Source organism: Anabrus simplex, chromosome 1, assembly GCF_040414725.1.
Source record: "Anabrus simplex isolate iqAnaSimp1 chromosome 1, ASM4041472v1, whole genome shotgun sequence".
Classification (NCBI taxonomy): domain Eukaryota; kingdom Metazoa; phylum Arthropoda; class Insecta; order Orthoptera; family Tettigoniidae; genus Anabrus; species Anabrus simplex.
The window spans coordinates 35,508,472-35,523,848 of NC_090265.1; positions in this window are offsets into that span (position 1 = coordinate 35,508,472).

Consider the following 15,377-nt stretch of genomic DNA (forward strand, 5'->3'; position numbering starts at 1 on the left):
ATCACTTTTGAAGCCTACTGCTTTCCTTAAACTGTATTCGTGACTTACAAGTTTATCCTTCACTAACTTGTTCGGTTCCCGTTCCATGTTGTCTAGGCAACTATCACCACGAGTGTTGCTTGCTTGTCAAGAACATCACTCGCTCCTAGCTCGCTGGTGGACGAAAAAGCCTCGCACACTCACTCCATCTAGCGGTGTACTAGCCAACAAACTGATCCCTTGCTCACACTCAAGCGTAACGCAACAATGCAGGGCTCTAGTCGGGTTTCCTGAACATTGTTGGACAGGAGAGCAAGGTCATCAGTGAATTCCAGGCAGTTTAAATTTATTGTCGTTCTTTAATACAAAATTCTTTACTTAAAAGTGATGTCACTAGGGAGAAACCTAAGAAGATTGGTTGTCAGATAGGAAATACAAAACTACAGTAGCACAGCTGGATCAATTCAAGTATTTAGGATATATACAGTTGGGCCCACGAGAGCTGAAGTCTGACATTTGAGCGGCAAAAGGAGTAACTACAAAGTACGCTGCGTTGTCATAGCTACCTCAATCTGCAGCATATCACTCTTTCATACAGGCTGAATATTTAATCAACTATGTTGGCCTAATGCAATTCAATAAACTTTGACACGTTCCTATGCTCGTGCTAATAATTCCGGCATTTAAGACAGAACACATCATTGCCGATAAATGAATTTCATATTCACCAAACTGACAATAACCTCAACAAATGCACATGTCAAATAGAAAATAGAACTGTACAACTAGCCACTGATTAACTTACATAAAAATAAACTAATGACGAAAATAATATTCAGGAAACAAACACTTAAATTATTACATAAACCAGCAACAACTAACGCAGCTTACACAGTACTACTCCGAATAATATCACAAAAGCGACTGAGAGCAAGCCAACCCACGTGGCGATAGCGTTCTTAAATGTGGCATCTGTTATTGTTGCCATAGCAACAGACCATTTTCGAGCAGCGTTAGTCAACTTTTTAAAGATAAAAATTTCATTGTTCCGTATTGAAATTATTGATGTTAAAAATTAAATAACTGGAAAGGAGGTTCAACCTATTCAATACTCAAAAGAAAGAAATGTAGCAATCACATTTCTAATTAAATGGGACCGGTTTCGACCTTAGTCTAGGTCATCATCAGCCATAAAAAACATGTAAAATGTTTATGAATGTTGGAGGTCAGTTTTTCACTCTGTTAGGCACAAAGACACGACATCACATTCTGTTCTGCACAAAGTCACAACATTAATAATCAACTTGCGAAGATCAAAAAGGCTTGAATTCGCAGACGAACAGATCTGTAGAAGAAAGCCGCCAGCTCCCGGTGACTACGCGGCACACTCAAGGTCACGCGCTGCGGCCAAACACCAAAGTAGAGTGGAGAACGTTTCGAAGGTCCAGAACCTGTCACGGCTGCGGGAAGCCAAGTACGTATATAAAAATATACGATGCCAATTAGTATAACCGAATGAGCACCCGTACTCCAGCTAAGATCTTGGTAAACAGTTGACTTGAAAAAACAATTGTAGAGAGAAGAAAAAAATGTAGTAAAAAGCGCAATATCGGAAAACAAATGAAAACTTATATGCACAGTGCGCTATTTAAAAAAAAAAATTTTAGGTTATGATTGAAGTAGTCGAAGTTGGCGCAAGACAAAAATTTTTGAAAGAGGAGAATAAATTAAACGAGGAAGAGTGATAGTGAAATAAGAGAAAGAATAAAAGAAATTGAAGTTAGATGGTAATGAGGAAAGATAAGATAGGGAAATGAAGGAGGGGTAGTTTAAGGTGGGTTAGGAGGGTGGGTTATTGGAGGTAGAAAATGTGGGTGGGAACTATGTAAGACATGGAAAATAGAATTGGGGTTTTGGAATTTGGAATTTTTGAGAAGAAGAATTAGGAAGTCAAAAAGGATATTGGGTTTTTCAGAAATGTCGTTTAAATTGAAATTAGGGTTGAAGTACTGGTTAAGGTGGATAAAGCAATTTTCAGTAATGTTTAAGAGGGGGCCTTTGTTAATGATTTTAAGTATGTTTATGTCATTGTCAATACTGGTGAAACTATGTTTGGAGTCTTGTATGTGCTGTCCTATGGCAGAGAATCTGTTGTATTTAATGGCGTTGACATGTTCAGAGTACCTGATATTGAAGTTGCGGCTAGTTTGTCCGACGTAGGAGGAACTGCAGTTGTTGCATTTAAATCTGTATACACCAGATTTAGAAAAGGCATTAGACTTATTTAGAGATTTAGAGTTGTGTAAGATATCAAGACTTCTATTGTTAGTTCTAAAAGAAATTTTCATATTATGTTTTTTAAAGATATTAGTTATTTTATAAGCATCCTGAGTAAAAGTGAAGGTGGAAAAAGCAGTTGGTTTTATTGTGTCTTTAGATAAAGTGGTTTTTGGACGGTGTTTGAATTTGTTGATGATGCGGTTAATGAAGGAGTTGTTAAAGCCATTAAATTTAGCAATGTTGCGGATGGTGTTTAATTCATTATTTAAATCTTTTTTGGACATAGGGGTGTTGAAGGCACGAAAAATTAAGCTGTTATAAGTAGCACGTTTATGAGCTTGGGGGTGCGAAGAATCTTGTCTTATTGTAGTTGCTGTTTGGGTTGGTTTTCTGAAAATTTTGTAAGATAAAGAAGAAGGATGTCTAGTAATAGTTAGGTCTAGAAAATTAAGAGTTTGGTTGTGTTCTGATTCGAGGGTGAATTTAATGTTAGAGTCTAAGTTGTTGAGATGAAGAAGTGTAGAGGCTGCGTTGGTTGATTCCTCATTTAATATTACCAATGTGTCGTCGACATATCTCGCCCAAAAGAGGATGTTGGAGAAATTATTATTATTATTATTAATTCTTGTGTTTTCTAAGAAGTCGAGGTAAATTTCAGCAAGAATGCCAGAAGCAGGTGAGCCCATAGCCAAGCCATCTTGTTGATAAATGGTGTTGTCAAAGGTAAAATAATTATTGTTGAGAACTAATTTTAAAATAGACATGAAGTCTTGAATTTCAAGTTTACTTAGGTTACTGAATTTGTTTAGGTTGTTGTTTATAATGGGGAATAATTTTGGAATTGGAATACTAGGGTACATGTTGACAATGTCAAAAGAATGGAGAGAAAAATTTGGTTGGATTTCAAAAATTTTTAAATTGTTGATTAGATCAGATATATCGACGACACATTGGTAATATTAAATGAGGAATCAACCAACGCAGCCTCTACACTTCTTCATCTCAACAACTTAGACTCTAACATTAAATTCACCCTCGAATCAGAACACAACCAAACTCTTAATTTTCTAGACCTAACTATTACTAGACATCCTTCTTCTTTATCTTACAAAATTTTCAGAAAACCAACCCAAACAGCAACTACAATAAGACAAGATTCTTCGCACCCCCAAGCTCATAAACGTGCTACTTATAACAGCTTAATTTTTCGTGCCTTCAACACCCCTATGTCCAAAAAAGATTTAAATAATGAATTAAACACCATCCGCAACATTGCTAAATTTAATGGCTTTAACAACTCCTTCATTAACCGCATCATCAACAAATTCAAACACCGTCCAAAAACCACTTTATCTAAAGACACAATAAAACCAACTGCTTTTTCCACCTTCACTTTTACTCAGGATGCTTATAAAATAACTAATATCTTTAAAAAACATAATATGAAAATTTCTTTTAGAACTAACAATAGAAGTCTTGATATCTTACACAACTCTAAATCTCTAAATAAGTCTAATGCCTTTTCTAAATCTGGTGTATACAGATTTAAATGCAACAACTGCAGTTCCTCCTACGTCGGACAAACTGGCCGCAACTTCAATATCAGGTACTCTGAACATGTCAACGTCATTAAATACAACAGATTCTCTGCCATAGGACAGCACATACAAGACTCCAAACATAGTTTCACCAGTATTGACAATGACATAAACATACTTAAAATCATTAACAAAGGCCCCCTCTTAAACATTACTGAAAATTGCTTTATCCACCTTGACCAGTACTTCAACCCTAATTTCAATTTAAACGACATTTCTGAAAAACCCAATATCCTTTTTGACTTCCTAATTCTTCTTCTCAAAAATTCCAAATTCCAAAACCCCAATTCTATTTTCCATGTCGTACATAGTTCCCACCCACATTTTCTACCTCCAATAACCCACCCTCCTAACCCACCTTAAACTACCCCTCCTTCATTTCCCTATCTTATCTTTCCTCATTACCATCTAACTTCAATTTCTTTTATTCTTTCTCTTATTTCACTATCACTCTTCCTCGTTTAATTTATTCTCCTCTTTCAAAAATTTTTGTCTTGCGCCAACTTCGACTACTTCAATCATAACCTAAAAATTTTTTTTTTTAAATAGCGCACTGTGCATATAAGTTTTCATTTGTTTTCCGATATTGCGCTTTTTACTACATTTTTTTCTTCTCTCTACAATTGTTTTTTCAAGTCAACTGTTTACCAAGATCTTAGCTGGAGTACGGGTGCTCATTCGGTTATACTAATTGGCATCGTATATTTTTATATACGTACTTGGCTTCCCGCAGCCGTGACAGGTTCTGGACCTTCGAAACGTTCTCCACTCTACTTTGGTGTTTGGCCGCAGCGCGTGACCTTGAGTGTGCCGCGTAGTCACCGGGAGCTGGCGGCTTTCTTCTACAGATCTGTTCGTCTGCGAATGCAAGCCTTTTTGATCTTCGCAAGTTGATTATTAATGTTGTGACTTTGTGCAGAACAGAATGTGATGTCGTGTCTTTGTGCCTAACAGAGTGAAAAACTGACCTCCAACATTCATAAACATTTTACATGTTTTTTATGGCTGATGATGACCTAGACTAAGGTCGAAACCGGTCCCATTTAATTAGAAATGTGATTGCTACGTTTCTTTCTTTTGAGTATTGAATAGGTTGAACCTCCTTTCCAGTTATTTAATTTTTAACATCAATAATTTCAATACGGAACAATGAAATTTTTATCTTTAAATGCACAAGCTAACCAAGCTAAACAAAAAGCCTTCTCTTACATGGGCCTTAAGATCAAGATCGCTAAATTAGGAAAAGACATCGACTTTCTGAAACAATGCATATCCTACAATCTTACCCCCAAATTTCTTCAAAGTTGTACCAGAAAAAACATTTCTTCTCCTCACATGTTAAAAACCCAAAAAATAACCAACAAAATTTGGCTAAAAAATGAAATTTGTTTCTTATACAAGAAAAAATCATTTTTAAACAACAGATTATACGAAACACATCTAGAAATTGCTAATCTTCTCCCGAGTGCACAATGGAACCTCTTCCTAACTCAAGTAGACGATAAATTATTTCATGTACTGTCAATCAAACAACAAACCCTTGAGAAAAAACTCAAAATTCTCAAGAACAACTCTTCTTCACATAAATTCCAGTTTAAGAACCGTAACACACCCTCCAAAACTATTGAACAATTCCATCCTCCCATCGTAAATCTATCTAAAACAACTCTGAGTGATGATGAAAACTCAATCCTTTCGAAGGGCTTCAAACACAATTGGCCCAATCTTAACACTTTCAATGTAGCCACCAATTTAATTATTGAATCTGAAATAGCCATTAACAAAATGCCAACAGATGAACAAGATGAAATCAGATATGAAGTAAAAAGGAAACTTGAAAAAATCTTCATTAACAATAACAAAAACACTTCTCTTATTAATAATAATAATAATAATAATAATAATAATAATAATAATAATAATAATAATAATAATAATAATAATAATAATAATAATAATTTAATTAAAGATAATAAAACCATTTCAGATCTTAAAAAGAAAATCAATGACAATAATCTCATTATCACCAAATCTGATAAAGGCAACACTACTGTCATAATGGATAAAACTGACTACTTAGATAAAACCAAAAACTTTTTCAGTGACCCTTCTTTTTCTATAATAAAAAAAGACCCAACCACAAAAATCCAACGCCTACTCAAACATACTTTAAAAAACGTTTCCTTTCTCCTCACAGATCAAGAAAAAACTAAACTAATAAACATGAACCCTGGACTACCCACTGCCAAAGCCCTCCCTAAAATTCACAAAACTAACATTCCTATCCGTCCAATTATCAATTACAGACCCAGTCCCCTATACAACACTTCTAAATTCATCCAAACATTTTTACTAAAAAATTATCGATTTTTATCCAACAAATCTATCAAAAACACTTCTGATCTAATCAACAAATTAAAAAATTTTGAAATCCAACCAAATTTTTCTCTCCATTCTTTTGACATTGTCAACATGTACCCTAGTATTCCAATTCCAAAATTATTCCCCATTATAAACAACAACCTAAACAAATTCAGTAACCTAAGTAAACTTGAAATTCAAGACTTCATGTCTATTTTAAAATTAGTTCTCAACAATAATTATTTTACCTTTGACAACACCATTTATCAACAAGATGGCTTGGCTATGGGCTCACCTGCTTCTGGCATTCTTGCTGAAATTTACCTCGACTTCTTAGAAAACACAAGAATTAATAATAATAATAATTTCTCCAACATCCTCTTTTGGGCGAGATATGTCGACGACACATTGGTAATATTAAATGAGGAATCAACCAACGCAGCCTCTACACTTCTTCATCTCAACAACTTAGACTCTAACATTAAATTCACCCTCGAATCAGAACACAACCAAACTCTTAATTTTCTAGACCTAACTATTACTAGACATCCTTCTTCTTTATCTTACAAAATTTTCAGAAAACCAACCCAAACAGCAACTACAATAAGACAAGATTCTTCGCACCCCCAAGCTCATAAACGTGCTACTTATAACAGCTTAATTTTTCGTGCCTTCAACACCCCTATGTCCAAAAAAGATTTAAATAATGAATTAAACACCATCCGCAACATTGCTAAATTTAATGGCTTTAACAACTCCTTCATTAACCGCATCATCAACAAATTCAAACACCGTCCAAAAACCACTTTATCTAAAGACACAATAAAACCAACTGCTTTTTCCACCTTCACTTTTACTCAGGATGCTTATAAAATAACTAATATCTTTAAAAAACATAATATGAAAATTTCTTTTAGAACTAACAATAGAAGTCTTGATATCTTACACAACTCTAAATCTCTAAATAAGTCTAATGCCTTTTCTAAATCTGGTGTATACAGATTTAAATGCAACAACTGCAGTTCCTCCTACGTCGGACAAACTGGCCGCAACTTCAATATCAGGTACTCTGAACATGTCAACGCCATTAAATACAACAGATTCTCTGCCATAGGACAGCACATACAAGACTCCAAACATAGTTTCACCAGTATTGACAATGACATAAACATACTTAAAATCATTAACAAAGGCCCCCTCTTAAACATTACTGAAAATTGCTTTATCCACCTTGACCAGTACTTCAACCCTAATTTCAATTTAAACGACATTTCTGAAAAACCCAATATCCTTTTTGACTTCCTAATTCTTCTTCTCAAAAATTCCAAATTCCAAAACCCCTATTCTATTTTCCATGTCTTACATAGTTCCCACCCACATTTTCTACCTCCAATAACCCACCCTCCTAACCCACCTTAAACTACCCCTCCTTCATTTCCCTATCTTATCTTTCCTCATTACCATCTAACTTCAATTTCTTTTATTCTTTCTCTTATTTCACTATCACTCTTCCTCGTTTAATTTATTCTCCTCTTTCAAAAATTTTTGTCTTGCGCCAACTTCGACTACTTCAATCATAACCTAAAAATTTTTTTTTAAAATAGCGCACTGTGCATATAAGTTTTCATTTGTTTTCCGATATTGCGCTTTTTACTACATTTTTTTCTTCTCTCTACAATTGTTTTTTCAAGTCAACTGTTTACCAAGATCTTAGCTGGAGTACGGGTGCTCATTCGGTTATACTAATTGGCATCGTATATTTTTATATACGTACTTGGCTTCCCGCAGCCGTGACAGGTTCTGGACCTTCGAAACGTTCTCCACTCTACTTTGGTGTTTGGCCGCAGCGCGTGACCTTGAGTGTGCCGCGTAGTCACCGGGAGCTGGCGGCTTTCTTCTACAGATCTGTTCGTCTGCGAATTCAAGCCTTTTTGATCTTCGCAAGTTGATTATTAATGTTGTGACTTTGTGCAGAACAGAATGTGATGTCGTGTCTTTGTGCCTAACAGAGTGAAAAACTGACCTCCAACATTCATAAACATTTTACATGTTTTTTATGGCTGATGATGACCTAGACTAAGGTCGAAACCGGTCCCATTTAATTAGAAATGTGATTGCTACGTTTCTTTCTTTTGAGTATTGAATAGGTTGAACCTCCTTTCCAGTTATTTAATTTTTAACATCAATAATTTCAATACGGAACAATGAAATTTTTATCTTTAAATGCACAAGCTAACCAAGCTAAACAAAAAGCCTTCTCTTACATGGGCCTTAAGATCAAGATCGCTAAATTAGGAAAAGACATCGACTTTCTGAAACAATGCATATCCTACAATCTTACCCCCAAATTTCTTCAAAGTTGTACCAGAAAAAACATTTCTTCTCCTCACATGTTAAAAACCCAAAAAATAACCAACAAAATTTGGCTAAAAAATGAAATTTGTTTCTTATACAAGAAAAAATCATTTTTAAACAACAGATTATACGAAACACATCTAGAAATTGCTAATCTTCTCCCGAGTGCACAATGGAACCTCTTCCTAACTCAAGTAGACGATAAATTATTTCATGTACTGTCAATCAAACAACAAACCCTTGAGAAAAAACTCAAAATTCTCAAGAACAACTCTTCTTCACATAAATTCCAGTTTAAGAACCGTAACACACCCTCCAAAACTATTGAACAATTCCATCCTCCCATCGTAAATCTATCTAAAACAACTCTGAGTGATGATGAAAACTCAATCCTTTCGAAGGGCTTCAAACACAATTGGCCCAATCTTAACACTTTCAATGTAGCCACCAATTTAATTATTGAATCTGAAATAGCCATTAACAAAATGCCAACAGATGAACAAGATGAAATCAGATATGAAGTAAAAAGGAAACTTGAAAAAATCTTCATTAACAATAACAAAAACACTTCTCTTATTAATAATAATAATAATAATAATAATAATAATAATAATAATAATAATAATAATAATTCAATTAAAGATAATAAAACCATTTCAGATCTTAAAAAGAAAATCAATGACAATAATCTCATTATCACCAAATCTGATAAAGGCAACACTACTGTCATAATGGATAAAACTGACTACTTAGATAAAACCAAAAACTTTTTCAGTGACCCTTCTTTTTCTATAATAAAAAAAGACCCAACCACAAAAATCCAACGCCTACTCAAACATACTTTAAAAAACGTTTCCTTTCTCCTCACAGATCAAGAAAAAACTAAACTAATAAACATGAACCCTGGACTACCCACTGCCAAAGCCCTCCCTAAAATTCACAAAACTAACATTCCTATCCGTCCAATTATCAATTACAGACCCAGTCCCCTATACAACACTTCTAAATTCATCCAAACATTTTTACTAAAAAATTATCGATTTTTATCCAACAAATCTATCAAAAACACTTCTGATCTAATCAACAAATTAAAAAATTTTGAAATCCAACCAAATTTTTCTCTCCATTCTTTTGACATTGTCAACATGTACCCTAGTATTCCAATTCCAAAATTATTCCCCATTATAAACAACAACCTAAACAAATTCAGTAACCTAAGTAAACTTGAAATTCAAGACTTCATGTCTATTTTAAAATTAGTTCTCAACAATAATTATTTTACCTTTGACAACACCATTTATCAACAAGATGGCTTGGCTATGGGCTCACCTGCTTCTGGCATTCTTGCTGAAATTTACCTCGACTTCTTAGAAAACACAAGAATTAATAATAATAATAATTTCTCCAACATCCTCTTTTGGGCGAGATATGTCGACGACACATTGGTAATATTAAATGAGGAATCAACCAACGCAGCCTCTACACTTCTTCATCTCAACAACTTAGACTCTAACATTAAATTCACCCTCGAATCAGAACACAACCAAACTCTTAATTTTCTAGACCTAACTATTACTAGACATCCTTCTTCTTTATCTTACAAAATTTTCAGAAAACCAACCCAAACAGCAACTACAATAAGACAAGATTCTTCGCACCCCCAAGCTCATAAACGTGCTACTTATAACAGCTTAATTTTTCGTGCCTTCAACACCCCTATGTCCAAAAAAGATTTAAATAATGAATTAAACACCATCCGCAACATTGCTAAATTTAATGGCTTTAACAACTCCTTCATTAACCGCATCATCAACAAATTCAAACACCGTCCAAAAACCACTTTATCTAAAGACACAATAAAACCAACTGCTTTTTCCACCTTCACTTTTACTCAGGATGCTTATAAAATAACTAATATCTTTAAAAAACATAATATGAAAATTTCTTTTAGAACTAACAATAGAAGTCTTGATATCTTACACAACTCTAAATCTCTAAATAAGTCTAATGCCTTTTCTAAATCTGGTGTATACAGATTTAAATGCAACAACTGCAGTTCCTCCTACGTCGGACAAACTGGCCGCAACTTCAATATCAGGTACTCTGAACATGTCAACGCCATTAAATACAACAGATTCTCTGCCATAGGACAGCACATACAAGACTCCAAACATAGTTTCACCAGTATTGACAATGACATAAACATACTTAAAATCATTAACAAAGGCCCCCTCTTAAACATTACTGAAAATTGCTTTATCCACCTTGACCAGTACTTCAACCCTAATTTCAATTTAAACGACATTTCTGAAAAACCCAATATCCTTTTTGACTTCCTAATTCTTCTTCTCAAAAATTCCAAATTCCAAAACCCCAATTCTATTTTCCATGTCTTACATAGTTCCCACCCACATTTTCTACCTCCAATAACCCACCCTCCTAACCCACCTTAAACTACCCCTCCTTCATTTCCCTATCTTATCTTTCCTCATTACCATCTAACTTCAATTTCTTTTATTCTTTCTCTTATTTCACTATCACTCTTCCTCGTTTAATTTATTCTCCTCTTTCAAAAATTTTTGTCTTGCGCCAACTTCGACTACTTCAATCATAACCTAAAAATTTTTTTTTAAAATAGCGCACTGTGCATATAAGTTTTCATTTGTTTTCCGATATTGCGCTTTTTACTACATTTTTTTCTTCTCTCTACAATTGTTTTTTCAAGTCAACTGTTTACCAAGATCTTAGCTGGAGTACGGGTGCTCATTCGGTTATACTAATTGGCATCGTATATTTTTATATACGTACTTGGCTTCCCGCAGCCGTGACAGGTTCTGGACCTTCGAAACGTTCTCCACTCTACTTTGGTGTTTGGCCGCAGCGCGTGACCTTGAGTGTGCCGCGTAGTCACCGGGAGCTGGCGGCTTTCTTCTACAGATCTGTTCGTCTGCGAATTCAAGCCTTTTTGATCTTCGCAAGTTGATTATTAATGTTGTGACTTTGTGCAGAACAGAATGTGATGTCGTGTCTTTGTGCCTAACAGAGTGAAAAACTGACCTCCAACATTCATAAACATTTTACATGTTTTTTATGGCTGATGATGACCTAGACTAAGGTCGAAACCGGTCCCATTTAATTAGAAATGTGATTGCTACGTTTCTTTCTTTTGAGTATTGAATAGGTTGAACCTCCTTTCCAGTTATTTAATTTTTAACATTAAAGTCAACTTTTTCTCGTCGCCTTAAACGTCAGACTTCAACTCTCGTGGGTCCAACTATAGTGTATTCTCCCAGGATGGTAGTATAGCCTCAGCATTAAAAAAAAAAAATTGCAGTTTTATCGGCACTGACAATATTGTTTGGTGCGTATGAATTGATTATAGGCTGTAAACCACGCTGTCGGCATCGCCAGTGTTCACGGATTCTACCTCTCCGCACACTGCCTGCTACGTGATATTGTCGCTTCCCTAAAAACACCAAATACAAAATAATTACAATTCCGCTTGAACATAGCAGATATGAAGCACACTGTAGGTGAAAGTGCGCAAAGTTACCCCTTCACGTTCCGGAAGACACGTTCTTTCATGATGCGGAGAAATTTTGAATTTAAATTAATCTGTAAAATACTATTTTTTAAATGTAAAGGCAGTTTTGAATTAAAAGTCTGAATTTCGGTAATGGGACCGACATTGTTCTTCGAACTACGAATTATCCATATTTCGAATTAAACGATTTAAATAACATGCAAAACCGCACCTCATGTTTCTGGGAACGAGAGCTGCTTCGAATTAGGCGAGATTTTGAATTAACCAATTTCGAATTATCGAGATTCTACAGCAATTACCACCAGCACTCTTTCTGTAATAAAGGTCAAGGGCCACCTTGTCTTTATGTCCACTACTGGGTGGTATATCCAAGGAACATTTTAAGAGAACAGTTTCAAGAAAAGTGTCCGAATATTTTTGATCGGATAGTGTAATCACTTGAGCTCAATTAGAACTCAGTTAATGTCAAGATGCTCCTCCTGCTTGTAGTAACTAGTATTCCAACTCTCAGGACTTATCTAAAGCCCCTCAACCATTGCTTGTAGTTCACATGTTGGACGTAAACTTTGTTGTCTTATAAGTTTTAAATGTATTTCTCTGACTTCTGATACGTGATGACTAACAGACCTTTTAATCCTTGTTTTTTTGCAGTCTACAAGAGTTCCGCCGGTCAGGAGTAATCAGTAAGCTCTATCTGGATAAGTGGCAGTTGTTTATGCCTGCAGAGGACTCTCCCTTCAGACAGCTGGAACTCATTGATGTGTTTCCACTTCTGGTACTCCTTGGAATAGGTGTCATTTTTGGCATCCTCATCTTTATAATAGAAAGACATGCAAAACATCAATGCACCCAGATCTTCAAGTCCTGAACACCGAAGAAGTGTCTCATATTTAATGGTTGTAGCAGAGATGTTTTATTTACTAATAATGAGTATCTGATGTAGTTTTTACCACAAATTATTCCATTTCAGGTACTCGAGTTCCAGCTTCATTTCAGCCTATAAATACAACAAAAATATAATGCTCAGTTTTTTTCTTTTTTTACACAATTGCAGACTCTGTAGATTAGTACCTGAAATGGAAAAATTAATGGTAAAAACTCGATCAAAAACCTGTAATTAAAGAGCGTCATTTTGTGACACTTGGTTAATGAGGAAGCAATAGCGACAGACCGGGACTCATGCCGTTATGTAACTGATGCTATTCTTCGATTAAACCTTTATTGGGTGTTGATTTAGGGCTTCTTTCTTTAGCACTATGGTCCTCACACTTTGACCTAACCCTCCTGAATGATTACTGCCCAATAATTTTTTTCTTCCACCTTCCTTCTCCATCTTCTTGTGCCAACTTTAGATTCACCCGGACATCATAGCTAGAGCCCTGTACATATGCGGATATCCGTGGATTTAACCTCAGATATCTGCAAAATTAGTGTCTTGGCGATTACGAACTGTATGGCAGTGCAGATAATTTCTAAATAATGACGTTTCTTAATTTCAGTTAAGTATACTCTTGCTTTTGCTTGTGGCTAGGCGACTCTTGACATTGGTATGAGAGAATAGTGATATATAAAGAGCCTTGAGACCAAAAAGCCATAAATCTGACCTAAGCCTAACTAGCTCCTGCCCACAATTAATGGAAGGAAGGAAGGAACAAAGGTCAATATGTCACTACTTGTCGCAAGAGAAAATCCCTCATAAACCTGTGGCTGTAGGGGTTCTGGTCCCAGGTGTCAGCCCTATTGTATTAGTATTATGTTAACAGATCTGTTTCAATACCTTGAGTGTAATATACTGTAGTTAAATATTCAAATTATCTGCAGATAACCATTCGCGGATGCGGACGAAGGAAGTGCGGGTGCAGTTATTATTTTGTATATCCGTGCAGGGTTCTAATCATAGCCATCCCTGTGCATACTGTTGATCAATCAGACTGTCACCCAGGTGCCAGATTCCTTATCAATTGTTTGCCTAGGCTTTTTTTAACCGATTTCAAGAAAGTTATCAAAGTTCCCCGTAATTCCTCTTCTTATAAATTAATATTTGCCCCAATTTGTCCTCTTGAATTCAACATCTTCATTTCATGATTTTTTCTACTTCTACAAATCCATTCTAGCTTACTCATCTATTAATGTCATTCCCCCCCATCTCTCCATTGACAGCTCATCTCCTTACTTCCAAGTCTTCCCCAGCCCAAGGTTTGCAACATTTTTGTAACACTTCTCTTTTGTTGGAAATCACCCAGAACAAATCGTGCTGTTTTCCTTTAGATATTTTCCAGTTTACCACCGGACTGAGCCAAGATCGAACCTGCCAAGTTGGGGTCAGAAGGCCAGCGCCTTAGCCGTCTGAGCAACTCAGCCCGGCGAATCAAGTAATACTGGCGAGGGTACCATGCACTAGAACCGTACACTGCTAAGGGTTGTACCAATGACTTACATGCTCTCTCCTTTACATCCTTACTTCTTCGTCTTCCTCTCACCTTATCCAAGGAGCTTGGGTCGGGTTGTGGATCACTGACCTCCATCCACTTCTTGGAACTCCCTGGAGAGAAAAGAGATGTGCGTCGCTTCTGGGGTACTCCTTCAGCTTTTATCAGGTTTTGCATGTTGGAATTTTGGAAGGAAACACTGAACTTTTAAGAGATATCTAAATTCTGTCAAAATACCCCATTTTTTGGCTGAAAAAGTGGTTACACTCCTTCATAAATTGGTCCCAGTGATGCTCAATGGTACAATCTAAACATAACCTAAGTCAATTTCTGGACAGAAGTTTTAGAATATAAAGGTTGTCTGGGAATAAATCCTTTCTAAGAATTTGTTGATTTTACTCTCCACTTTCTTTCTATATCTTCCATATACAATATTGAAATTGAGGAACTGTTTACTCACGTCATAACAGTTAAAATCAAACTTTAAAAAAAAATATAGATTAGGCCTGTGGTGCATAAAAATGGAAGTAATACTTCATGGTACGAATTGCATTGAGAGTACTGTTCAGTACAGCACAAACTGCCTGAGGTATGTCATTTCTCTGTTGTGAACTCTACTGCAAAAATGTCTCCTTATTTTGGAGCTTTAATTTCTAGTGTTGTTATATATGGTATGCAGTATTAACACAGAATATAATATCTCAAATGGGAAAGATGTTCTGCAAACAGGAAGAGATGGCGAGCACTTGTACACCAGACCCAGGAAACTAGAGTTGGAAAATGGTGATGAGTATGAAAACACCATTTCAACCTTAGCTGCTTTCTAGTGAT